A 26,930-nucleotide genomic window follows, 5' to 3' on the forward strand; every position below is an offset into this window, starting at 1 on the left:
AGTGAGCGGCTAGGCGTGTACCTCTGAGTAAGATTGGAAATTTAGGTTGAACAGGTTTTGTGGACAGATTTGTAGGTCAGACACAGTATCTTGAATCTGATTCTGAACTGGATAGGAAGCCAGTGGAGGGATTCAAGGAGGGGATCCACCGTGGTGGCGCGATGGGAGCAGTGGATAATTATGGCTGCCGCATTCATGATGGACTGCGGTGGGGCTATTCGGGTCATAGGGAGACCAGACAGAAGGGCATTGCAGTAGTCAAGGCGGGAAATGATGAGGGCATGGATGAGGAGTTTGGTGGTGGCAGAGGTCAGGAAAGAGCGAATCTTACAGATGTTACGAAGGTGGAAGTTGCAGGACTGTGAGGTTTTGGAAGTGGGGAGTAAAGGAGAGTGCGGAGTCCAGGGTGACACCCAGACAGCGGGCTTGAGAGGTAGGGCGAATGGTAGTGTGGTTAACAATGGCATGCACATCTGGGAGGTTCATGGATAGCCGGGGTGGGAAGATAATGAATTCCGTTTTGTCTAGATTTAGTTTCAGTAACCTAGCGGAAATCCAGGAGGAGATGGCTGATAGGCAGGAGGAGACCTTGTCCACGGTAGTGGGGGATATGTCAGAGGTGTGGAGGTAGATCTGGGTGTCATCTGCATACAGATGATAGTTAGAACCCATGGAGGAGATAACCTTGCCAATGGAGGATGTGTATAGGGTGAACAGTAGGGGGCCAAGGACCGAGCCTTGGGGGACTCCCACCGAGAGGTGGTTGGGGGTGGACAAGGACTCATTGAAGGCGGCCGTGAAGGAGTGGTTGGAGAGGTAGCATGAAAGCCAGGTCAGAGCGAGATCATGAATGCCCATGGACTGGAGGGACTAGAGGAGTAGGGGACGATCTACTGTGTCAAAAGCTGCTGAAAGGTCAAGGAGGAGGAGAATGGAGTATTTACCTTCAGCTTTAGCTAAGGCAAGGTCATTGACCACTTTGGCGAGAGCAGTTTCTGTTGAAAGACAACCCCTCTGTGTTAAATGTGCACAACATTCTCAGTGGATTCCCTGCAGTTCTGTGGGGAGTGCATATGTAGAGTATAGTACTACTGTGTAAAGTAAACCTGAGACAGATGAAAGTGTTATACATACCTGGGGCTTCCTCCAGCCCCCTTCAGGCTAATCAGTCCCTCACTGTCCTCCTCTGCCACCTGGATCTTCTGCTATGGGTCCAGGTACTTGAGCCAGTCTGGCGTAGTGCACATGCCACACTCCGCCGCCAGGAACGTACTACACCTGCACAGCACTATTGCGCAGATGCAGAATGCTCCTGGCTGTGGAAGCGGCACACGGCCAGACTGCACAGACTGGCTGAATTACCGGGACTCATAGCAGAAGATCCAGGTGGTGGAAGTGGACAGCGAGGGGCTGATTAGCCTAAAGGGGGCTGGAGACAGCCCCAGGTATGTATAAACCTTTCATCTGTCTCAGGTTTACTTTACACAGTAGTACTATACTCTACATATGCACTCCCCACAGATATAAAATTTTTCTTTTCATCTGTCTCAGGTACCCTTTAGTCACCAAACCAAATTTTAACAACATATCAAATTATTTGATTTCATGAGCAAAAGGAGTGCATAAATTTGCATAAACCAGCATCAGTGCAGAATTATTTGCATTTCATTGACCATCTCTATTAGAGACATGGCTACACATCAGGCTTTATTCTTACAGCATAGATGTTATTTAGTATATATAATAGACTGCTGTGTACACATATATACAGTCACAATCAGATATGTAAATCTGACTTCAAATATACGGGGACTGCTTTACTGAAGCAGCACAAGTAACTAATTTTGATTGGTTTGTTTCATTTTTGTGGACTAAGCACAGCTATTACTGTATATATAATTTATGATGACTATTATCTGAGAAATAGAACATTTTCTATTTTCTATTTTAACTACAGCTTAAATTCATTAGGAGTTGGAGTCTGTGCATTTTTTTCCCGACTCCAGGTACCCAAAAATTGCTCAGACTTCTCGACTCAGACTCCACAGCCCGGGAAAAAATGCACCTTTATTTTCAAATAAAATATTGTCGCTATTCATTTACTAGGGAAATATTGTAAACTTTGCAATAACTGGGACAAATCGGCAAATAAAATGTGTGGGGATTAAAGGACAACTGAAGAGATATGGAGGCTGCCATGTTTACTTCCTCTTAATCAATACCAGTTGCCTGGCAGCCCTGCTGACCCTCTACCTCTAATACTTTCAGCCATAGACCCTGAACAAGCATGCAGCAGATCAAGTGTTTCTGACATTGTCAAATCTGACAGATTAGCTGCATGCTTGTTTCTGGTGTTATTCAAACACTTCTGTTGCCAAACAGATCAGCTGGGCTGCCAGGCAACTGGTATTTTTTAAAAGGAAATAAACATGGCAGCCTCCATTGTCTTCTCACTTCAGTTTCCCTTTAATTACGGTAGCATGTAGTATTTTAAAACAATGATGGCTGAAAACTGAGAAAATTTTCAATTTGTTCTTACTTTTCCATCTTAAAATGCAGTTAGCAAAAAGTAGCCCCCCAAAGAAAGCCTAATTGGTGGTGAAAAACAAGATATAGACTGTTTTGTTGTGATAAGTAGTAATAAAGTTATAGGCCAATCAGTGGAAAGAATGCTGACAGGTGAAAATTGCTCTGGTCTTTAAGGGGAAAAACACTTGGAGGTGAAGTGGTTAATAAAAGTATAAACAAATGTTTGAAACGCACTTTCACACAAATATTAAGTACTCTTACATGTGTGAAGGGGTTATTGAGATGAGGCTAATCACAATAAGGGGTGCTCTGTAAATACCATTTTAAATATAGGGTAGGTGTTGTAACAATGTTGAGAAACACTGTCTTATGTTACGCATCAGTTTAAAAATGTTGCCATAGGCTAGAAAACATTTTCACGGTGCTATAAAAGAAAATAAGCAGTATGAGTGCAATGGAACAGTTGTTAGTGACATGCAGGTAGCAGGAAATTTAATCTGAAACCGTTCTGAGTGACGCAGCACAGCCAGGAAGAAAAACAGACTGGCCAGTCAATAATCGTTATTTGTGAATGACTCATTAGCGAAGGTAAGACAAGAAATCACAGAAGCGCAGCTACTTCGGTCGGAGGTGGGATCAAAGAATGGATTTGTCAGGAGGTACAGTGAAAGGATTTAGAGCTCCAATAGTGACACTGTACTTTGATCTTCTTTCATTATGCATGCGTCAATAGGCAAGCACTCATCCTCAGCCTGTGACAAACCATCAACTGTGGCTATAGTCAATCCGTTCACATATATTTCCATTTAAAACGCACTACTGAAAAAAAAGCATATTAACATATCAGTCATCTTGGAAAATAGCTTTACAAACATAAAAGACAGAATGGGCATGACAGACCGGAAACTAGCAAAATTATTTGTAGTTAGGGGCAGCTCACAATTCTAGTCACAGAACTGAAATGTTGACAACTTGTCAGTCAGGTGTTCACACACCTATAACATATATAAACAAAGCTCCTAACAAAACAAACCGCACAGACATTACCTACATAGATGACATAAAACAAAAGATATCAAGGCTCTGCAATGATCTCTGTAGCTGGTTTTTCTTTCTTTGAGGACTGTGGCAGACCCAAAAGACAAAGCCCTAATTCAGGCTGGTGTTTAATGTGTATTGTGCAAAAATAAATCTGTAATGCGGAAAGTTCCGTGCATTACACATTATCTCATTAGCATCTCCACACTTTGTCACATGATCTAGAGATCTGTGCACAATCAATTATGAATATTGTCTATTGGCCTCGCTCTACCATTTACCTTCACCAACCATGAAAAATCTGTGTTAGAGTCAGCACTAAGGACTATAGTTGGAAATATCCAGATGCAATGTGTAATCATTGCTTGCAAAATCTGAAATAAATAGCAACAAAGAAAAAAATAAAAAGGGACTCACTAACAAAGATCAGGAAGGTTCTCCAGAGCTTCAGGCTGAGTTGACATGACATTCTTCCAGTTTTGGCAGTTTTCGGACAGCACTCAATGGCTTGATTCACTTGATTTCACCGTTTTTGCAAAAAAAATTTTGAGATTGTGTGCACAAATTCGCGATCGCGCGAAAACGTAAAAATGCGCACAAAAACGGCCGTGATACGAGTTTTCACGGTTTAGTGAATCAAGCCCAATGTGTGGATGTGGCAAGCAGTGTTCTGTATTCCTATCACAGTGTGCACTTAAAAAGTGTACCGAAGATATCAAAAAGTACATTTATACTTACCTAAGAGGGAAGCCTCTGGATCCGTCTAGAGTACAGCCCGTGGGCTAGATACACAGGGCTGTGGAGTCTGTACAAAAATCATGCAACCCCTCAGTTTATGAAACAGACTCCAACTCCAGGTAACCAAAATTGCTCCGACTCCTCAACTCCTACTCCCTAGTGTAATTTTTACAAAGGCTATGGATTTGGTTCAAAAATCATCCGACTCCTCTCAAGTTTATTGTAACCACCAACTCCGACTCCAGGTACCCAAAATTGCTCTGACTCCAAAGCCCTGCAGGCACAGCCTGCCAAGCTTTTTCTGGTAGCCCCCGAAGCTCTCCTCTGTTATACAATGCATGCAGCCTGTAGGCCATTGCTTCGGCGCCGCACGCAGTGGGCAAGGTTTGTCGCCACCCTCTCGGCCTGTAGGTAGTCCCATAGTGATTGCTATAGGACCAAAAAAAAAAAAAAAATTAAAAAAGGCCTCCAGCACCTGTAAATTTACAGACATTTTTCTCCGGTGACAATTTTCATATAGTAATTACTATGGGACTTTGCTACAGAAGTCCAGATCGAGGAGGAGGAGCCGAGGAAAAGGCAGAACAGAGTCAGCGACATGGTTGAATGAAGAGTGAGGGAGGGGGAAATCCTCCCAGTGCCACTACTGTGTCAGCAGCAGTCCACACTGTGCCTGCAGCACCCACTACTATGCCAGTAGCAGCCACCACTGTGCCACTATTGTGCCAGCAGCAGCCACCACTGTGCTAGTAGCAGCCAGCCACCAGAAGCCACTGATTAGAAACCACCACTGAGCCAGCAGCAGCACCAGTTAACAGCAGCCACCACTATGCCAGCAGCAGCAACAGACACTTCCCCAGCAGCCACCATTATGGCACCAGCAGTAATGGCCACTCGCCAGCAGTCGCTACTATGCGATCAGCAGTAAAAGCCACTTCCCAGCTGCCGCCACTATGCCACCAGCAGTAACAGCCACTTATTTGCGGCCGCCACTATGCCAGCAGCAAGCAAGCCAATGATTAGCAGCCACCACTATGCCACCAGCAGTATTCCTGCATACTGAAGGAGACATGCTAACTGCACAGGGTATATAGTTTATAAAAGGTTGTTTGACAAAATGTAGTAGACCTAGGATGCCGAGGGGCAAGTGGCACAAATGGTGTTTCATTTCACTAGGTCAACCCTTGAGCAATCTCCAGAACGACAATATGGCACTTGGCCTAAGAAGTTTGGACATCCCTCCTATAGAGGCTTCCAATGCCATCCTCCAGGCCCCTGTTGGTAAGCGCAGGCCCCCGGCAGATTACTGACAAGGGCTTGTCAGTAGCAGTGGCGTACCTAGGGCATTTGGCACCCGGTGCTGGGTATTAAAAGACACACCCCCCCCCCCCTAAAAAAAATCGGCGTGACCACAACCTGTGGCGTGCTTCGTGGCAAAAATTGGCGTGGTCATGACCGGATGAGGGCGGAGCTAACTGTAATTTAAAGTATTAGCTAGTATAGTTGCCCCAGTATAGCTAGTGGTTTCCCCCAGAATAGCTGCCCCCAGTGAAGCTAGTATAGTTGCCCCCAGTATAGCTAGTTTAGTTGCCCCCAGTATAGCTAGTATAGTTGCCCCAGTATAGCTGGTATAGTTGCCCCCAGTATAGCTGGTATAGTTGCCCCCAGTATAGCTGGTATAGTTGCCCCCAGTATAGCTAGTATAGCTGCCCCCAGTATAGCTGCCCCCAGTATAGCTAGTATAGCTGCCCCCAGTACAGCTAGTATAGCTGCCCCCAGTATAGCTAGTATAGCTGCCCCCAGTATAGTTGCCCCCAGTATAGCTGCCCCCAGTATAGCTAGTATAGCTGCCCCCAGTATAGCTGGTATAGTTGCCCCCAGTATAGCTGCTATAGTTGCCCCCAGTATAGCTGGTATAGTAGCCCCCAGTATAGCTGGTATAGTTGCCCCCAGTATAGCTGGTATAGTTGCCCCCAGTATAGCTAGTAGAGCTGCCCCCCAGTATAGCTAGTTTAGTTGCCCCAGTATAGCTGCCCCCAGTATAGCTAGTATAGCTGCCCCCAGTATAGCTAGTATAGCTGCCCCCAGTATAGCTGGTATAGTTGCCCCCAGTATAGCTGCCCCCAGTATAGCTGGTATAGTTGCCCCCAGTATAGCTGGTAGAGTTGCCCCCAGTATAGCTGATAGAGCTGTCCCCAGTATAGCTAGTAGAGCTGCCCCCAGTATAGCTAGTTTAGTTGCCCCCAGTATAGCTAGTATAGCTGCCCCCAGTATAGCTAGTTTAGTTGCCCCCAGTATAGCTGGTATAGTTGCCCCCAGTATAGCTGGTATAGTTGCCCCCAGTATAGCTAGTAGAGCTGCCCCCAGTATAGCTGGTAGAGCTGCCCCCCAGTATAGCTAGTTTAGTTGCCCCCAGTATAGCTAGTATAGTTGCCCCCAGTATAGCTAGTATAGTTGCCCCCAGTATAGCTAGTATAGTTGCCCCCAGTATAGCTGCCCCCAGTATAGCTGGTATAGTTGCCCCCAGTATAGCTGGTATAGTTGCCCCCAGTATAGCTAGTAGAGCTGCCCCCAGTATAGCTAGTAGAGCTGCCCCCAGTATAGCTGCCCCCAGTATAGCTAGTATAGCTGCCCCCAGTATAGCTAGTTTAGTTGCCCCCAGTATAGATGTCCCTGGAGGGGGGAAGCAGCGCTAGAAGGAGGGGCAGTGGGGGCAGCGGTGGGGAGGGGGAGAAATATCTCCCCCCTCCCTCACCTGGGACCCCTCCTTCTGCCTCTCTCCCCCTCCATTCAGCGGTGGCAAGTACGGGCTCGGCGGGGCGGGGACGGGGAGACATGCGCAGAATTACTCACCACTTCCACGTTCCAAGCGCTGGCAGCGTCATGTCGTCACAGATCTCCGCCTTCAATGAAGGCGGAGATCTGTGACGACATGACGCTGCCGTCGCTTGGAACGCGGAAGTGGTGAGTAATTCTCTGCACGTCTCCCCGCCCCCCCCCCCCCCCCCGAGCCTGCACTTGCCACCGCTGAATGGAGGGGGAGAGAGGCAGAAGGAGGGGTCCCAGGTGAGGGAGGGGGGGATATTTCCCCCCTCCCCACCATTGCCCCCACTGCCCCTCCTTCTAGCGCTGCTTCCCCCTCCTGCTCTGCTGCTGTGGGGGGTCGTGGTGACACCCCCCTGGGTGTCTGACACCCGGTGCGCCACGCCCCCCTGCGCACTACAGTAGGAACGCCACTGGACTGGATTACTCTGTTTACCTTCAGATTACAGTATTATATTGTATACAACATGTCACCTTTTTTGAGTATTATTGTACAATGTTGAATTTTAGTTTTTAACATGCATTTCTCCCAATAAACCTGATGTGTTTAACGAAGAAAAAAAAACAACAAGAATTAACTTCACCTTAGCCTGTTGTTGCCCACCTGCCTCAAACTCAGCTAGCTGATCAACCACAATTGACCACTGCCTGCCCTGACCTTAACTTGTTCCTGGACTACACTTGCTCCAGATATCGGCTTATAACTGTTTCTGGTAAGGCAAGCCCATGGACTAAACCAACTCTTAACATAGGTAGGTGTGTGTGTGTGCATGGTGGTGGTGGTGGTGGTGAGGTGGTTTAGTCGTCCAGCAAAGCACCCATATCACAATATTAAAAGAGGCCCTTCCCACATCCACAGCCCAGGGGTAGGTGGTGATGTTGTGCTTTGAAATAAACTGATATTTATGATGAGGGAAAAAAACTCTTGACTGCTAAAGTCAAAAGAACAGCGTGACAGTTGAGGATTCCTTTAAGCAGACCTAAATTAAGTGTAATGTTGTTTTACTAATGCACAGTGTCATCTAACCTTGCTTGACAGAGCTGCACATTGATTTGTGTTTCATGGAGCTGTCACCTTGCTTTCTGTAAATTCTGAGACTGAAATATCTAGTAACTGTAACAACTGACATAACTCTGCTGTTATCACTGCTTGTACCAGTAAGCAAGCTTTTTAACAGATTCGACATGTTCATTTGAATCTGAATCTTTATTGTCAGTGTGCAACAATTTTTTTTGTGTGTCAATTTCCAGTACAAAAAAATAGATAAATAAAAAGCAAACACAACAAATATACATTGCATTGCACTCGCCCTATATCCAATTTAATACACCACATTAAATTTACCACTTAGCAGCATTTAAAATAATGATATCTAGAGGATAAAAACCTATTTGTTTTGGTCTTTATGAGTCTGAAACATCTGCCAGAAGGCAGGAGTTCAAACACCTCATGTCCTGGGTGTGAAGGATCTTGTAATATTTCCTTAATGTTCCTAAAACAAAAGAAAGTGTGTAATTCTTCTAGTGAAAGGAAAGAACAGCTGTCTATCTGCTGGGCGACCTTGATGACCCTATGGAGCTCCTTCTTCTGTGCAACTGGAAAACCACACACAGAAACAGTAGACCAAAACACCCTCTAACGTACAGTGGTAGAAGGACACCACCAGTTTCTCAGTGATGTTGTTTTTCCTGAGCACCCTCAAAAAATAGTCTCTTCTGGGCCTTCATCAATATCTCAGCAATATGTGACCCCCAAGTCAGGTCCTCAATGATGGTAATCCCCAAAAAGCGGAAGTCTGAGACTCTCTCCACACAATTCCCATAAGTGGCTGAAAGCTCCCAGATTTTTTCCTAAAAACTATAATAAGCTCCTATGTTTAGAAGTGGATTGTTGTCCCTACACCACATTCCTAGCCTCTCCAACTCATCCCTGTAGGCAAACTAATTCCACCCTATATAAGCCTCACCACTGTACAGGGTGGGCCATTTATGTGGATACACCTTAATAAAATGGGAATGGTTGGTGACATTAACTTCCTGTTTGTGGCACATTAGTATATGTGAGGGGGAAAACTTTTGAAGATGGGTGGTGACCATGGCGGCCATTTTGAAGTCAGCCATTTTGAATCCAACTTTTATTTTTTCAATAGGAAGAGGGTCATGTGACACATCACACTTATTGGAAATTTCACAAGAAAAACAATGGCATGCTTGGTTTTAACATAACTTTATTCTTTCATGAGTTATTTACAAGTTTCTGACCACTTATAAAATGTGTTCAATGTGCTGCCCATTTGTTGGATTGTCAATGCAACCCTCTTTTCCCACTCTTCACACACTGATAGCAACACCGCAGGAGAAATGCTAGCACAGGCTTCCAGTATTCATAGTTTCAGGTGCTACACATCTCGTATCTTCACAGCATAGACAATTGCCTTCAGATGACCCCAAAGATAAAAGTCTAAGGGGGTCAGATCAGGAGACCTTGGGGCCATTCAACTGGCCCACGACGACCAATCCACTTTCCAGGAAACTGTTTATCTAGGAATGCTCAGACCTGACACCCATAATGTGGTGGTGCACCATCTTGCTGGAAAAACTCAGGGAATGTGCCAGCTTCAGTGCATAAGGAGGGAAACACATCATCATGTAGCAATTTTGCATATCCAGTGGCCTTGAGGTTTCCATTGATGAAAAATGGCCCCACTATCTTTGTACCCCATATACCACACCATACCATCAATTTTTTTTGTTCCAACAGTCTTGGAGGGATCTATCCAATGTGGGTTAGTGTCAGACCAATAGCTTTGGTTTTGTTTGTTAACTTCACCATTCACATAAATGTTTGCCTCATCACTGAACAAAATCTTCTGCATAAACTGAGGGTTCTGTTTCAATTTTTGTTTTGCCCATTCTGCAAATTCAGTGCACCGATCTGGGTCATCCTTGTTGAGATACTGCGGTAGCTGGAGTTTGTAAGGGGGCCATTTGTGAGTAGCTAATATCCACCGAAGGGATGTTCGACTAATGCCACTCTCCAGTGACATGCGGTGAGTGCTACCCTATGGGCTCTTGCTGAATGAAGCTAGGACAGCCACTGATGTTTCTTCATTAGTGACAGATTTCATGCGTCCACATTTTGGCAAATAAAACACTGCACCAGTTTCACGAAACTTAGAAAGCAGTTTGCTAACTGTCTTGCATTGGAATCTGCTGCAATGACCCGGTTACTGCGTTCACCAGACGTCAACACAATTTTTATCCGCTCCTCATGTGTTAACCTCAGCAACATGTCAATGGCTGTATACAAAGAGAAATTTGTAAATAACTCATGAAAGAATAAAGTTACGTTAAAACCAAGCATGCCATTGTTTTTCTTGTGAAATTCCCAATAAGTTTGATGTGTCACATGATCCTCTTCCTATTGAAAAAACAAAAGTTGGATTCAAAATAGCCGACTTCAAAATGGCCACCGGGGTCAGCACCCATCTTGAAAAGTTTTCCCCCTCACATATACTAATGTGCCACAAACAGGAAGTTAATATCACCAACCATTCCCATTTTATTAAGGTGTATCCATATAAATGGCCCACCCTTACTATCATCAGCAAACTTACCAATGGTGTTACCATGGTTGGCAGGAACAAAATCATGAGTGTGGAGGGTATAGAGCAGGGGACTCAGCACACATCCCTGAGGAGAGCCAGTGCTGAGACTGATATATGATGAAAAATGAGTGCCTACTCTAGTCTGCACCTCTGAGTATGTTCACTCAAAAAATGTTTAATTCAAAGACAAGTGGAATATGGAAGCCCTATGTCCAACAATATAGTCACCAACCTATGAGGTAAAATAGTATTAAAAGCAGAACTAAAATCAATAAAAAGCAATTGTGCATAACTCCCCTGCTTTAGCAGATGGGAAAAGTACTGTGTGGAGGACAGTAGTCACGCATACATTTGAAAAAGTTGAGAGCTAATTTAGGTGCAACGTTAAATACTGACATTACTAGCAATATCGGTAAATAACAATTTAAGCACAATGTTAAATAACAAAATCGATAAGAAAAAAGGTAAATAACGATTTAATTGTGGTATTACATTATCAGTAAATTTGCTGACAATGTTGAACTAACTATAACCTAACCTCTCCCTACTCTCACACAGAACCCTCCCCTGGTGGTGCGTAACTCTAAGACCCCCCTGGTGGTGCCTAACTCTAAGACCCCCCTGGTGGTGCCTAACCCCAAGGACAAGTTGAGACACCAGGATATCTGCAGGTATCCTGCAGCTCACAGCACTATCCCCTTTTTTCCCGGCTACAGTTGACTTTGGATGTAACAGCAGTGGGTGTACAGAGCATGGAGCAGCTCTGGGGAACTTAACAGACTCAGGGATAAGCACAGCCATGTGCCCTGCTGGGTGAATGCTTCACTCTCCCCTTCATTACCAATGTCGGCTGTACTCATTATTATCTGTATCCACACTGCTCCTTAACGATCCCGTTGTTAGTCGGTCAGATGGGAAATTGCATTGTATGTACCTAGCATGATGTTCTACCATCCTCAATAAAACACACTAAGGGCAAGCACCATCAACCACACCCTAAAGTATCTGGGTAATCCAAAATGAGTGTGCAGAAAGGAACTCAAAGGTATAAAGTAAACAAACAAGAAACAGTAGTATCCTAAACAAACCGCACCACTCACGTAAATCAGTGCTGGGCCGAAATTACGCATTAGCGTAATTACGCATCGTAATTCACTACAAATGCACCGGAAGTGTTACGTGTAAGGTTACGGTATTACGCGTAATTAATTACGCGTAGACCGTAGGTTACGTTATTACGCGTAACAAATTACGCGTAAGACAGTAAACTCCCATTGAAATTACACATTCTGCCGTAATCGCGTAATATTACGCTCCCGTATAATATAAAAAAGCCGCCGACTTTAAGGGTTAATAGCAAAGCCCCCTTAATTGCTAAGAGCCTCAAATTTGGAGAATATTTTAAGGAGATCAGAAGGAAAAAGAGGAAATTTTTTTTTTTCAAAAAGACCTTATAGTTTTTGAGAAAATCGATGTTAAAGTTTCAAAGGAAAAATATATACATTTAAAAACCCGCCGACTAACGGTTAATAGCAAAGCCTGCTTAAAATTTAGGAACACCAAATTCACAGGGTATATTAAGGGGATCAGTGGGAATAAGAGGAAAAAAATTTTTTTCAAAAAGACCTTATAGTTTTTGAGAAAATCGATTTTTAAGTTTCAAGGGCAAAAATGTCTTTTAAATGCGGAAAATGTCAGTTTTTTTTGCACAGGTAACAATAGTGTTTTATTTTCATAGATTCCCCCAAGTGGGAAGAGTTTTACTTATTTCGTTCTGAGTGTGGGAAATATTAAAAAAAAAACGACGTGGGGTCCCCCCTCCCAGACCTCTTTAACCCCTTGTCCCCCATGCAGACTGGGATAGCCAGAATGCGGAGCACCGGCCGCGTGGGGCTCCGCACCCTGACTATACCAGCCCGCATGGTCCATGGATTGGGGGGTCTCGGAAGGGGAGGGGCAGCCAAGCTTTCCCCTCCCCCTCCGAGCCCTTGTCCAATCCAAGGACAAGGGGCTCTTCTCCACCTCCGATGGGCGGTGGAGCTGGAGGCCGCGATTTCCTGGGGGGGGGGGGTTCATGGTGGCATCTGGGGGTCCCCCAGATGCCCACCCCCCCTCCCAGGAGAAATGAGTATAGAGGTACTTGTACCCCTTACCCATTTCCTTTAACCCTCTGGGGGATAATCCCGAGCTGAGCTCGGGGTAAGCCGCCACAGAGGATTTCTCAGGCCCTGGTGGGCCGATTTGCATAATTTTTTTTTGTTGCACGCAGCTAGCACTTTGCTAGCTGCGTGTATATACCGATCGCGCTGCTCCGCGCTGATTTGCCGCTACCCGCCGTGCCGCTCCCCCCCCCCAAGACCCCGTGCGCAGCCTGGCCAATCAGTGCCAGGCAGCGCTGAGGGGTGGATCGGGACTCCCTCTGACGTCACGACGTCGTTGACGTCGATGACGTCATCCCGATCGTCGCCATGGCGACGGGGGAAGCCAAACAGGAAATCCCGTTCTGAACAGGATTTCCTGTTTGCTTTGATTGCCGGAGGCGATCGGAGGGGGTGGGGGGATGCCGCTGCACAGCGGCTATCATGTAGCTAGCGCTAGGCTAGCTACATGATTAAAAATAAATAATAATTTTAAAAAAATGTGCTGCGCCGCCCCCTGGCGATATTATTGTATCCCCCAGGAGGTTAAGAGTTAAAAGTAAATAAACACACAAACACATAGAAAAAGTATTTTAATTGAACAAAAAACATAACCACGAAAAAAGTCCTTTAATATTCTTAATTAACCATTAATACTTACCTGTCCCTTTAAAAGCCAGTTCCCACGCAATATCCTCGGAAATATACTAATCAGTTACAATGTAACAAAGTTGTTACAATGTAACAACTTTGTTACTTTGTAACTCCACCGCACCCGACGTCACTCGCCGCTCACCCGCCGGCCGCCGCATACACGCTAAGTCCCCGCCGGCTCCCGCCGTCCACTCCGCCCACACCTGTCACCCATATACATGCTGGCACCCATGGGTGCCAGCATGTATATAGGTGACATGTGGGAGAGACGGGGAGGGCAGCGGAGCCGGCGGGGACTTAGCGTCCTTCACCCGACAGAGCTCTGAGCTATATAGCTCAGAGCTCTCTTAAGCATCTTTGTATTTGGGCTCCAAGGAGCCCCATTGGTCCTTAGCAGACCAATGGGGTTCCTTCTGATTTAAAGGAACCCCATTGGTCTGCTAAGGACCAATGGGGCTCCTTGGAGCCCAAATACAAAGATGCTTTAGAGAGCTCTGAGCTATATAGCTCAGAGCTCTGTCAGGTTCAGGACGCTAAGTCCCCGCCGGCTCCGCTGTCCTCCCCGCCTCTCCCACATGTCACCTATATACATGCTGGCACCCATGGGTGCCAGCATGTATATGGGTGACAGGTTTGGGCGGAGTGGACGGCGGGAGCCGGCGGGGACTTAGCGTGTATGCGGCGGCCGGCGGGTGAGCGGCGAGTGACGTCGGGTGCGGTGGAGTTACAAAGTAACAAAGTTGTTACATTGTAACAACTTTGTTACATTGTAACTGATTAGTATATTTCCGAGGATATTGCGTGGGAACTGGCTTTTAAAGGGACAGGTAAGTATTAATGGTTAATTAAGAATATTAAAGGACTTTTTTCGTGGTTATGTTTTTTGTTCAATTAAAATACTTTTTCTATGTGTTTGTGTGTTTATTTACTTTTAACTCTTAAAGGAAATGGGTAAGGGGTACAAGTACCTCTATACTCATCTATACTCATTTCTCCTGGGAGGGGAGGTGGGCATCTGGGGGACCCCTTTTTAAAGGGGACTCCCAGATGCCACCATGAACCCCCCCCCCCCCCAGGAAATCGCGGCCTCCACCTCCACCGCCCATCGGAGGTGGAGAAGAGCCCCTTGTCCTGGGATTGGACAAGGGCTCGGAGGGGGAGGGGAAAGCTTGGCTGCCCCTCCCCTTCTGAGACCCCCCAATCCATGGACCATGCGGGCTGGTATAGTCAGGGTGCGGAGCCCCACGCGGCCGGTGCTCCGCATTCTGGCTATCCCAGTCTGCATGGGGGACAAGGGGTTAAAGAGGTCTGGGAGGGGGGACCCCACGTCGTTTTTTTTTAATATTTCCCACACTCAGAACGAAATAAGTAAAACTCTTCCCACTTGGGGGAATCTATGAAAATAAAACACTATTGTTACCTGTGCAAAAAAACCTGACATTTTCCGCATTTAAAAGACATTTTTGCCCTTGAAACTTAAAAATCGATTTTCTCAAAAACTATAAGGTCTTTTTGAAAAAAAAATTGTTCCTCTTATTCCCACTGATCCCCTTAATATACCCTGTGAATTTGGTGTTCCTAAATTTTAAGCAGGCTTTGCTATTAACCGTTAAAGTCGGCGGGTTTTTAAATGTATATATTTTTCCTTTGAAACTTTAACATCGATTTTCTCAAAAACTATAAGGTCTTTTTGAAAAAAAAATGTTTCCTCTTATTCCTTCTGATCTCCTTAATATTTCTCCAAATTTGAGGCTCTTAGCAATTAAGGGGGCTTTGCTATTAACCCTTAAAGTCGGCGGCTACCTAACATTGATCCATGCGTCAACTTTTCCGCTTGGCAGCATGACCGCATTAATTGCTAGTAGGAATTTACGCGTAAGCCAATAACGTAACAACCTTAATTACGGTATTCTTACGCGTAATTGCATAAGGGCTATGCGTAATTACAGACATGTACCGTAAATGAATGTCTACGCCGTAAGCGTAATTCCGTAATGCGTAATAGCGTAAAATTACGCGTAATGATCCGTAAGCGTAGTTTTTTCCATTACGCCCAGCACTGACGTAAATCAATATATCATCATCTTTATTCACAAAAAACATAAAAACACTTAAAAACAACGAGGACAGCCATGCAAGAAACCCAACCAATGATTATAATAAATGAGAAAATGTCCAAATCAAAAAATGACTAGGTTTCCACATCACATACAAAAACATGTATAGCAGCAATATTATTGGATGGCAATGTGAGAAAAATCCAAAAAATACACTGCCAGCCACACAAATAATTAATAGACCAGAAAGCCTCAGCAATACATTGTGTAATAAAACATAATACATAAACCATATCATATGAGGTAGGATCCCATAGGGGAAGCAGGTAGTGCATAGAAAACAATAAAGTGCTATAATAGTGCAGAAAAGTAGCGTATAAACCGCTGAGGTAGATAAGTGTAAGAGAGGCAGCTGAAGAGTGTGAAGAAAGTGCAGGAAGACAGCGTGTACACGCTGAAATTAATAACTGGTGCTTACCGGGAGGAAGAGTCTGCAAAGGATGTGGGGCATGGTGTCCTAACACATACCGGTATGTGGTTTATGGTTTATGTATTATGTTTTATTACACAATGTATTGCTGAGGCTTTCTGGTCTATTAATTATTTGTGTGGCTGGCAGTGTATTTTTTGGATTTTTCTCACACTGCCATCCAATAATATTGCTGCTATACATGTTTTTGTATGTGATGTGGAAACCTAGTCATTTTTTGATTTGACATTTTCTCATTTATTATAATCATTGGTTGGGTTTCGTGCACGGCTGTCCTCATTGTTTTTAAGTGTTTCTATGTTTTTTGTGAATAAAGATGATGATATATTGATTTACGTGAGTGGTGCGGTTTGTTTAGGGAACTACTGTTTCTTGTTTGTTTACTTGATGTTCTACCATATCATTATACTGTATGGTGCATGGCTGAGGGAGATCTTTCAGGAATCCCCCCCCTTGAAAATTCTGGGTTTGCCCCTGTGAGAGGCCGTTTGGTCTGGCTGCCTTCTGTGGATTCACAGCCCGCAATGCGCGCCTCACCTCGTGCTCCCACAACACAAAAGGGGTACTATTATCAATGTCTTAGCAGGTATACCTGTCCCAGGTAAGTCTACTTCATACCGAGGAGCAAAGTAGTAATTTAGCTCCTTTGCCAGCGATAAATCACTACTCATCTCCAGAACTGTTCCTATAATTGGTCATGTGCTGGATACTCATCCACACTTTCCCCCCATTGTTACTGTGCAAAATATACAGTATTTGATTAAGAACAACATAAGCTGGGAACATTAGGGGGAGGAATCTGCCCTTTTGAGCTTACAATCTAGAGGGTGGTGTGGTGGAGATACTAAGGCAGGAGACAAAGGGATTAGCAGATGAGACAGTGAGCCTCAAAATCTAAAGCTGGCCATACACTGGCCCGATTTGCCGCCGTTTCGACAGCAGATTCGATCACTGGGATCGAATCTGCTGCCAATCGTTCGCGCTACACGCCGAATTTCGATCCATTCCGTCCGATCCCGTCGATCGCGCCGTGCGGAAAATAACCATCGATCGCCCGCGGGTAAAGAGCGTATCGCTAGCGGCGTTCGAGTGCCCGACGACCGACGCAATAGAGCTGCAATACATTACCTGCTCCACCGACGTGACTCCCGGGTCTCCGCTCTTCTTCTCCGCTCTGGTCTGGTCTCCGGCATGCTTCCCTTCTTCCTGTCCCGGCAGGAAGTTTAAACAGTAGAGGGCGCTCTACTGTTTAAACTTCCCCCAGACAGGAAGAAGGGAAGCAGGTAATGTATGCGGGCGGGGGAAGTGGCGGCAGCACCACCACCACCACAGATTGTGAATGGTTTCAGGCTGAAATCGGTTCACAATCTGTTTGCAGTAAAGGTAGCCATACGATCCCTCTCTGATCAGATTCGATCAGATAGGGATCTGTCTGTTGGTCGAATCTGATGGCAAATTGACCAGTGTATGGCTACCTTAACTATAACAAATCATAGGCTTGTCTGAAGTGGGACATTTGAAGGTTCCCAGGCTCGACGCATGATGTACAGGTTTTAGGAGAGAGCATAAAACCATGAGCATGCGTGGGGGCAGAATGGGAAACTGCTACACCTTGAAATGTTCAAACACTAATTGCTATTTTATTGATCTATTAGGTACACTGCAACTTGTATGCCATATCCCATGTTGGCATGCAAATCAGGTGCCTATCCTGATCTGATACTCACCTCAGAATTTTTAGCTATTATATATTTATGGTTTTTGTTGTCTGTGAAAATAAGATTGGGATTCTGAGCTCCCTTCAGAAGTTATACACACAGACACACAAAGTGTTACTCCCCTTAGCTCAGAGCTGTCAGACAGGGGCTGGGGGCTGTAATGTGATTTCTCCACACAAGAGCAGCTTGCTAGCAAGGGAAGCTTGAAGTGTGCCAGGCAAAAACATTTGTAGTTAACTTTTTCTTTCCGTAATAACACCATCAATTGGACAATATGCTCAAAATCCTATGAGTTCTGTTTGTGATGTTCACAGTTGGTTCCTGTCATTGCTGAACTTATTAGCCTTAGTTTTATCACCTACAGTAGGTAAGGGGCCCATTGTAAATATTTATTGCCTCTCTTTTTGTAGTCCTTAAAGAAACACTGAAGCCAGTTTAAAAATGGCTTTTTGCCTTTTATTTAAGTGAGGCATGTTTGCCCCTGTTAAAATGCCGATATCCCGCGGCAGAACGAGGGGTCTTTACCCCCCAAATCCCCCTGCAAAATCCACTACTTTCTTGGGCATGGATTTTGCTGCTCATAGAGGCAGAGCTTTCGGCTGCAGCTCTGCCTCCATGTGCATCTATCAGCCGGCAGATCTCCACCTCTCCCCCGCCCCTCTCAGTAAAGGACGACTGAGAGGGGCGGGGAGAGGCGGCGATCCATGCTGATAGGCGCATGGAGAGGCAGAGCTGCTGCTGAAAGCTCTGCCTCTACAGGAAGCGCTCCTCGAGTGTGCCCCAGGGGATTTGGGGGGTAACGACTGCTCATTCTGCCGCGGGATAGCTGCGTTTTAACAGAGGCAAATATGCCTCACATGAATAAAAGGGAAAAAGCCATTTTTAAACTGGCTTCAGAGTCTCTTTAAATCTTTCAGTCTGTAAAAAACAAGTTCTCTGCTGCATTGCTCTATTACAAAGATAAGAAATTATACACACAGGCATACAGCATACACAGCTATTTCTAGCCTTTTTGTCACTCCAGGCAAGTCCAAGTCCTGTATCACCCCCCTCCCCCAACAGAAAAATACATGCACACACTAGAGAATATGAACCATATTGCGTATAAGGTGGATGCTCAATACGGGGAGTGTCAAGATACAAACAATGCGCCAAAAGCTTTTAATTGCACAACCTCTTCCTGCACTCGCCCAGCTTAGTGTGTAAATGCAGAGTATAGCGCAGCAGAAGCTGTTCTCTCACCTCTCTCTGCTGGAGTCCAGTGCTGTGCTTCCGCCTGTCTGCTCACTTCTCAGCCTAGTGCCCAGCATCTCATAACGCATTTAGCATGATTACACGCAACATGAGGAGAGTGAGGTGGCAGCACTAGAGGGAGCAGAAAACAGACAGGATGGGTGCATAAGCACAGCACTGGACTCTTATATAATAAGAATATTTTATTTTTGTGTTTAAAGAAAACACAGGAACACTAATTCTAAATCAAATGATTAATGAATAGAAAAGTCTGTGTTTCTACACTTTGCAATATGCATCAAAATTGTACCCAACAAAATAGCAGCAGGCTTAAGATGTGCAGCAGAGCAAAATATTTAAGTAACAGATTAAAGAGTCCTAGATTTATTCATCATTGAAGTATCTTCATAGTCCCTTTCCCTGTTGCTGCATTCTAGATCTTAGTGTTGCAGTGCCATATGCATAATGCCATACACATAATTTCATGCTCAGAATAACCACAGGGGCCAGGATCATGTAAATACTTTGAAGTTTCAAATTTTATCATAGCATTAAGCTTTGAAGTTCAAGCATATAGCACATATGTAGAGTTGGTTCAACTATGAGTTGCTAATGATCTTCAGTACTTCGTCAGTCTAAGTTGTTTAAGGACAACTGAAGTGAGAGGTTTATGGAGGCTGCCATATTTATTTCCTTTTAAGCAATACCAGTTGCCTGGCAGTCCTGCTGGTCCTCTGCCTCTAATACTTTCAACCATAGACTCTGAACAAGCATGCAGCAGATCAGTTGTTTCTGACATTATTGTCAGATCTGAAGATTAGCTGCATACCTGTTTCTGGTGTTACTCAGACACTTCTGCAGCCAAATAGATCTGCAGGGCTGCTAGGCAACTGGTATTGTTTAAAAGGAAATAAATATGGCAGCCTCCATATTCTTCTCACTTCAGTTGTCCTTTAAGAAGAGGCCACATATAAGCGTTTTATACTGTTAAACTTAGTTGAATCTTCCCATCCACTTATATTTCTAAACATACTTTTACAAATGCCCCTTGCTAATAACCAAGGCCGAATTTGTACTCTTTACCACCCAAGGCCACTGTCAGCAGCCGCCCCCCTTCATTATAGATAGCCAGATGACCCTTCCCTCTCCCTCCAATATAAGTAGCCTATTGACCCTTCCCTCCACTATAGGTAGCCAGATGACCCTTGCCCCCTCCTCCAGTTTAGATAACCTTATGACCCCCCCTTCCCTCCAGTATAGCTATCCTGATGACCCCTCCCCCTTCCCTTTAGTTTAAGAAGCCAGATGACCCCCACCCCCTTCCATATAGACAGCCTGATGTCCCCCCTCCCTCCAGTATAGGTAGCCAGGTGACCATCCCCCCCAGTATAGCCTGCTTCCCACCCGCCCTTGATCCTGTGGTGCCCTAGGCCATGGCCTATGGGGCCTTGGCTTAAATCCGGCCCTGCTAATAACATTTTTCATGCTTAAAATGTTTGAATGCTCTGAATGAGCAGAATATCCAGGTAAAGCACTTAATATACTGTACATTTAAATGTCTAGGTATTTTCATCGCTGCAATAGAATTGACAAATATCCTTGAGAAGTGTGATAAAACGTATTGTAGAACACAAATCGTGCATTGTTGATGCTACTTTATTCTTTCTGTGGATATGTGTCAGTACCCTGTTAATCTTAGTACTGATGGAAGACACAAGGCTTCCCAGGGTTGCAGATTCTAGGTGATCACACAGTGTTCCACAGGGGGCAATGGGCTGCTACCCCTAATGAGCAGTGGACTGCTTTGCAACAAGTGACCACAATATCTCAACCCCCAGGATTACCCCTACCAGTGACAAAAAAAACAGAAGTATGAATCCTTCACTGTGGAGAGAGCAGGACAGGAATTGGGATTAGGGAGAAATACTTGGCAGGACTAGGTTACAGTGCAAATTAAGATAGGCCTGTGGTTGATACTGAATTGATTGTGGAAGACAGATTGTCCACTGGACTGACAGGACAGAGACAGGGGTGACAGGTTGTGGACTTGGTTGGCAGGCTGACAGGACAGGGACAAGAATAGCAGGTGTGGCCTGAATGGACTAACAGAACCAAAAAACTGCAGCAGACAGGACAGGATAATGGCACTGACTAGCAGAAAAAGGAAATTGGCCTGACGTACCCAGCTTGGCAGCCAGCAATAAGGCAGCTGCTGCCGAGCTGGGGCCAGGCCGCGGCAATGCAGATGTGGGTGGCCAGAGCCTCGGTGGCAATTTTGCCAAAAACCGTCAGGGGTTAGAAACCAATCCCTCATTTGACATGGTTGGCCCAAGACTGTACAGACGCATCACTAGCCTGCAGGTTAGCAACGTGTTCTGTTGCTATGCAGGGGTAACAATGAAGCAGCGCGGGTGTAAGGTCACGTGATGGTTGGGTGAGTTGGGAGCACAAAACTCTTGGCCAAAGCAACACTCCAGGTGTATCACTGGCCATGTGGAGTTGAGGCTGCTGGATGCTGAGCATGCTGGATTCTTGCAGAGGCAGTTATCAGTCTAGTTTCATCCAGTGTGTTGTAGGCAAACTGAACTCGCAGGTTAGGAGCAACTGAAAAATTGTGATTGTGTTTTTAATCAAATGTTCTCATTTTCTAAAATGATTTTAGAAATTTGGATGGGAATGAGCTGAATCAATCACTTTACATTCACTCAGTAATTTTATATTCCTCTGCAGTCATTGTAAAATAAATATTTTAAGAAGATTGTATTAAAGCATTTGGTATTTGTGGCATACATTAGACTTGAGTTTAGAGGCATCACTCAAATGGTTGATTATGCAGATTCTCCATTAGTGTTGGGCGAACAGTGTTCGCCACTGTTCGGGTTCTGCAGAACATCACCTTGTTCGGGTGATGTTCGGGTTCGGCCGAACACCTGATGGTGTTCGGCCAAACTGTTCGGCCATACGGCCGAACTAAGAGCGCATGGCCGAACGTTACCCGAACGTTCGGCTAGCGCTGTGATTGGCCGAACGGGTCACGTGTAGTGTTGGGCGAACATCTAGATGTTCGGGTTCGGGCCGAACATGGCCGAACTCCGAACATAATGGAAGTCAATGGGGACCCGAACTTTCGTGCTTTGTAAAGCCTCCTTATATACTACATACCCCAAATTTACAGGGTATGTGCACCTTGGGAGTGGGTACAAGAGGGAAAAAATTTAGCAAAAAGAGCTTATAGTTTTTGAGAAAATCGATTTTAAAGTTTCAAAGGGAAAACTGTCTTTTAAATGCGGGAAATGTCTGTTTTCTTTGCACAGGTAACATGCTTTTTGTCGGCATGCAGTCATAAATGTAATACATATAAGAGGTTCCAGGAAAAGGGACCGGTAACGCTAACCCAGCAGCAGCACACGTGATGGAACAGGAGGAGGGTGGCGCAGGAGGAGAAGGCCACGCTTTGAGACACAACAACCCAGGCCTTGCATGAGGACAAGAAGCGTGCGGATAGCAATTTGCATTTTGTCGCCATGCAGTCATAAATGTAATACAGATGAGAGGTTCAATAAACAGGGACTGGAAACGCTAACCCATCACAGATGTTCATTGTTCATGTTACTTGGTTGGGGTCCGGGAGTGTTGCGTAGTCGTTTCCAATCCAGGATTGATTCATTTTAATTTGAGTCAGACGGTCTGCATTTTCTGTGGAGAGGCGGATACGCCGCCGATCTGTGACGATGCCTCCGGCAGCACTGAAACAGCGTTCCGACATAACGCTGGCTGCCGGGCAAGCCAGCACCTCTATTGCGTACATTGCCAGTTTGTGCCAGGTGTCTAGCTTCGATACCCAATAGTTGAAGGGTGCAGATGGATTGTTCAACACAGCTACGCCATCTGACATGTAGTCCTTGACCATCTTCTCCAGGCGATCGGTGTTGGAGGTGGATCTGCACGCTTGCTGTTCTGTGTGCTGCTGCATGGGTGTCAGAAAATTTTCCCACTCCAAGGACACTGCCGATACCATTCCCTTTTGGGCACTAGCTGCGGCTTGTGTTGTTTGCTGCCCTCCTGGTCGTCCTGGGTTTGCGGAAGTCAGTCTGTCGGCGTACAACTGGCTAGAGGAGGGGGAGGATGTAAATTTCCTCTCTAAAGTCTCCACAAGGGCCTGCTGGTATTCTTCCATTTTGACCTGTCTGGCTCTTTCTTCAAGCAGTTTTGGAACATTGTGTTTGTACCGTGGATCCAGAAGGGTATAAACCCAGTAATTGGTGTTGTCCAGAATGCGCACAATGCGTGGGTCGCGTTCAATGCAGTCCTAGGCCGAAGAGGTCATAGCCTAGGGTCACAAAACCTGTTTATTTGGGCAATTTCAATGGTGGCGAGTCTGACGTACATAAATCGCAGCAATGGCCGTTAGCAACGTCTGAATCTCACGAAATGTCTCATGCAGGTAGAAGACATATTGTTAGACTTGGGCTCCAAAGATGGGTTCCCTACATCTCTGCAAACCAGAGTTACAGGGCTCCAAATTTGGTAAAATCCCCCATAGGCTTTCATTGGGCCTCCTATTTACAGTTCTAAAATCTCACATCTTTTCAAAGGGCAATTACTCAGCAGTGGCAAATTTTCTAGCATTGTAGAGAACCTTAGGGGGAACATGACTGGTGAGTTTCGGGCCCCTAGGCCAAAGAGGTCATAGCCTAGGGTCACAAAAACCTGTTTATTTGGGCTATTTCAATGGTAGTGATGGTGACGTACATAAATCGCAGCAATGGCCGTTAGCAAAGTCTGAATCTCACGAAATGTCTCATGCAGGTAGAAGACATATTGTTAGACTTGGATTCCAAAGATGGGGTCCCTACATCTCTGCAAACCAGAGTTACAGGGGTCCAAAATTGGTAAAATCCCCCATAGGATTTCATTGCCTCCCTATTTCACTTTCCAAAATCTCACATCTTTTCAAAGGGCAATGGCTCAGCAGTACCAAATTTTCTAGCATTGTAGGGACCCTTAGGGGGATCATGACTGGTGAGTTTTGCCACTGCTGAGCCATTGCCCTTTGAAATGGTGTGAGATTTTGGAACGGTAAATAGGAGGCCCAATGAAATCCTATGGGGGATTTTACCAATTTTGGACCCCTGTAACTCTGGTTTGCAGAGATGTAGGGACCCCATCTTTGGAATCCAAGTCTAACAATATGTCTTCTACCTGCATGAGACATTTTGTGAGATTCAGACGTTGCTAACGGCCATGGCTGGGATTTATGTACGCCACCATCACTACCATTGAAATAGCCCAAATAAACAGGTTTTTGTGACCCTAGGCTATGACCTCTTCGGCCTAGGGGCCCGAAACTCACCAGTCATGTTCCCCCTAAGGGTCCCTACAATGCTAGAAAATTTGGTACTGCTGAGCCATTGCCCTTTGAAAAGATGTGAGATTTTGGAAAGTGAAATAGGGAGGCAATGAAATCCTATGGGGGATTTTACCAATTTTGGACCCCTGTAACTCTGGTTTGCAGAGATGTAGGGACCCCATCTTTGGAATCCATGTCTAACAATATGTCTTCTACCTGCATGAGACATTTCGTGAGATTCAGACGTTGCTAACGGCCATGGCTGAGATTTATGTACGCCACCATCACTACCATTGAAATAGCCCAAATAAACAGGCGTTTGTGACCCTAGGCTATGACCTCTTCGGCCTAGGGGCCCGAAACTCACCAGTCATGTTCCCCCTAAGGGTCCCTACAATGCTAGAAAATTTGGTACTGCTGAGCCATTGCCCTTTGAAAAGATGTGAGATTTTGGAAAGTGAAATAGGGAGGCAATGAAATCCTATGGGGGATTTTACCAATTTTGGACCCCTGTAACTCTGGTTTGCAGAGATGTAGGGACCCCATCTTTGGAATCCAAGTCTAACAATATGTCTTCTACCTGCATGAGACATTTTGTGAGATTCAGACGTTGCTAACGGCCATGGCTGGGATTTATGTACGCCACCATCACTACCATTGAAATAGCCCAAATAAACAGGTTTTTGTGACCCTAGGCTATGACCTCTTCGGCCTAGGGGCCCGAAACTCACCAGTCATGTTCCCCCTAAGGGTCCCTACAATGCTAGAAAATTTGGTACTGCTGAGCCATTGCCCTTTGAAAAGATGTGAGATTTTGGAAAGTGAAATAGGGAGGCAATGAAATCCTATGGGGGATTTTACCAATTTTGGACCCCTGTAACTCTGGTTTGCAGAGATGTAGGGACCCCATCTTTGGAATCCATGTCTAACAATATGTCTTCTACCTGCATGAGACATTTCGTGAGATTCAGACGTTGCTAACGGCCATGGCTGAGATTTATGTACGTCACCATCACTACCATTGAAATAGCCCAAATAAACAGGCGTTTGTGACCCTAGGCTATGACCTCTTCGGCCTAGGGGCCCGAAACTCACCAGTCATGTTCCCCCTAAGGGTCCCTACAATGCTAGAAAATTTGGTACTGCTGAGCCATTGCCCTTTGAAAAGATGTGAGATTTTGGAAAGTGAAATAGGGAGGCAATGAAATCCTATGGGGGATTTTACCAATTTTGGACCCCTGTAACTCTGGTTTGCAGAGATGTAGGGACCCCATCTTTGGAATCCAAGTCTAACAATATGTCTTCTACCTGCATGAGACATTTCGTGAGATTCAGACGTTGCTAACGGCCATTGCTGCGATTTATGTACGTCAGACTCGCCACCATTGAAATTGCCCAAATAAACAGGTTTTGTGACCCTAGGCTATGACCTCTTCGGCCTAGGACTGCATTGAACGCGACCCACGCATTGTGCGCATTCTGGACAATACCAATTACTGGGTTTATACCCTTCTGGATCCACGGTACAAACACAATGTTCCAAAACTGCTTGAAGAAAGAGCCAGACAGGTCAAAATGGAAGAATACCAGCAGGCCCTTGTGGAGACTTTAGAGAGGAGATTGACATTCTCCCCCTCCTCTAGCCAGTTGTACGCCGACAGACTGACTTCCGCAAACCCAGGACGACCAGGAGGGCAGCAAACAACACAAGCCGCAGCTAGTGCCCAAAAGGGAATGGTATCGGCAGTGTCCTTGGAGTGGGAAAATTTTCTGACACCCATGCAGCAGCACACAGAACTGCAAGCGTGCAGATCCACCTCCAACACCGATCGCCTGGAGAAGATGGTCAAGGACTACATGTCAGATGGCGTAGCTGTGTTGAACAATCCATCTGCACCCTTCAACTATTGGGTATCGAAGCTAGACACCTGGCACAAACTGGCAATGTACGCAATAGAGGTGCTGGCTTGCCCGGCAGCCAGCGTTATGTCGGAACGCTGTTTCAGTGCTGCCGGAGGCATCGTCACAGATCGGCGGCGTATCCGCCTCTCCACAGAAAATGCAGACCGTCTGACTCAAATTAAAATGAATCAATCCTGGATTGGAAACGACTACGCAACACTCCCGGACCCCAACCAAGTAACATGAACAATGAACATCTGTGATGGGTTAGCGTTTCCGGTCCCTGTTTATTGAACCTCTCATCTGTATTACATTTATGACTGCATGGCGACAAAATGCAAATTGCTATCCGCACGCTTCTTGTCCTCATGCAAGGCCTGGGTTGTTGTGTCTCAAAGCGTGGCCTTCTCCTCCTGCGCCACCCTCCTCCTGTTCCATCACGTGTGCTGCTGCTGGGTTAGCGTTACCGGTCCCTTTTCCCGGAACCTCTTATATGTATTACATTTATGACTGCATGCCGACAAAAAGCATGTTACCTGTGCAAAGAAAACAGACATTTCCCGCATTTAAAAGACAGTTTTCCCTTTGAAACTTTAAAATCGATTTTCTCAAAAACTATAAGCTCTTTTTGCTAAATTTTTTTTTCCTCTTG

General features: G+C 45.4%; 1 protein-coding gene across 1 annotated transcript in view; it reads right to left on the bottom strand.

Annotated features, from left to right (window-relative positions):
- LOC137571772 (uncharacterized) overlaps window positions 1–8,227 on the bottom strand; it is a 27,646-nt gene extending 19,419 nt beyond the window's left edge. Inside the window, exon 1 of the mRNA XM_068281385.1 lies at window positions 8,204–8,227. The gene's annotated coding sequence lies outside the window, so the exon portion shown is untranslated. The remainder of the gene's footprint in view (window positions 1–8,203) is intronic.
- Between the last annotated feature and the right edge of the window lie 18,703 nt (window positions 8,228–26,930).

Source organism: Hyperolius riggenbachi, chromosome 4 (genome assembly GCF_040937935.1).
Source record: "Hyperolius riggenbachi isolate aHypRig1 chromosome 4, aHypRig1.pri, whole genome shotgun sequence".
In the NCBI taxonomy this organism is placed as follows: domain Eukaryota; kingdom Metazoa; phylum Chordata; class Amphibia; order Anura; family Hyperoliidae; genus Hyperolius; species Hyperolius riggenbachi.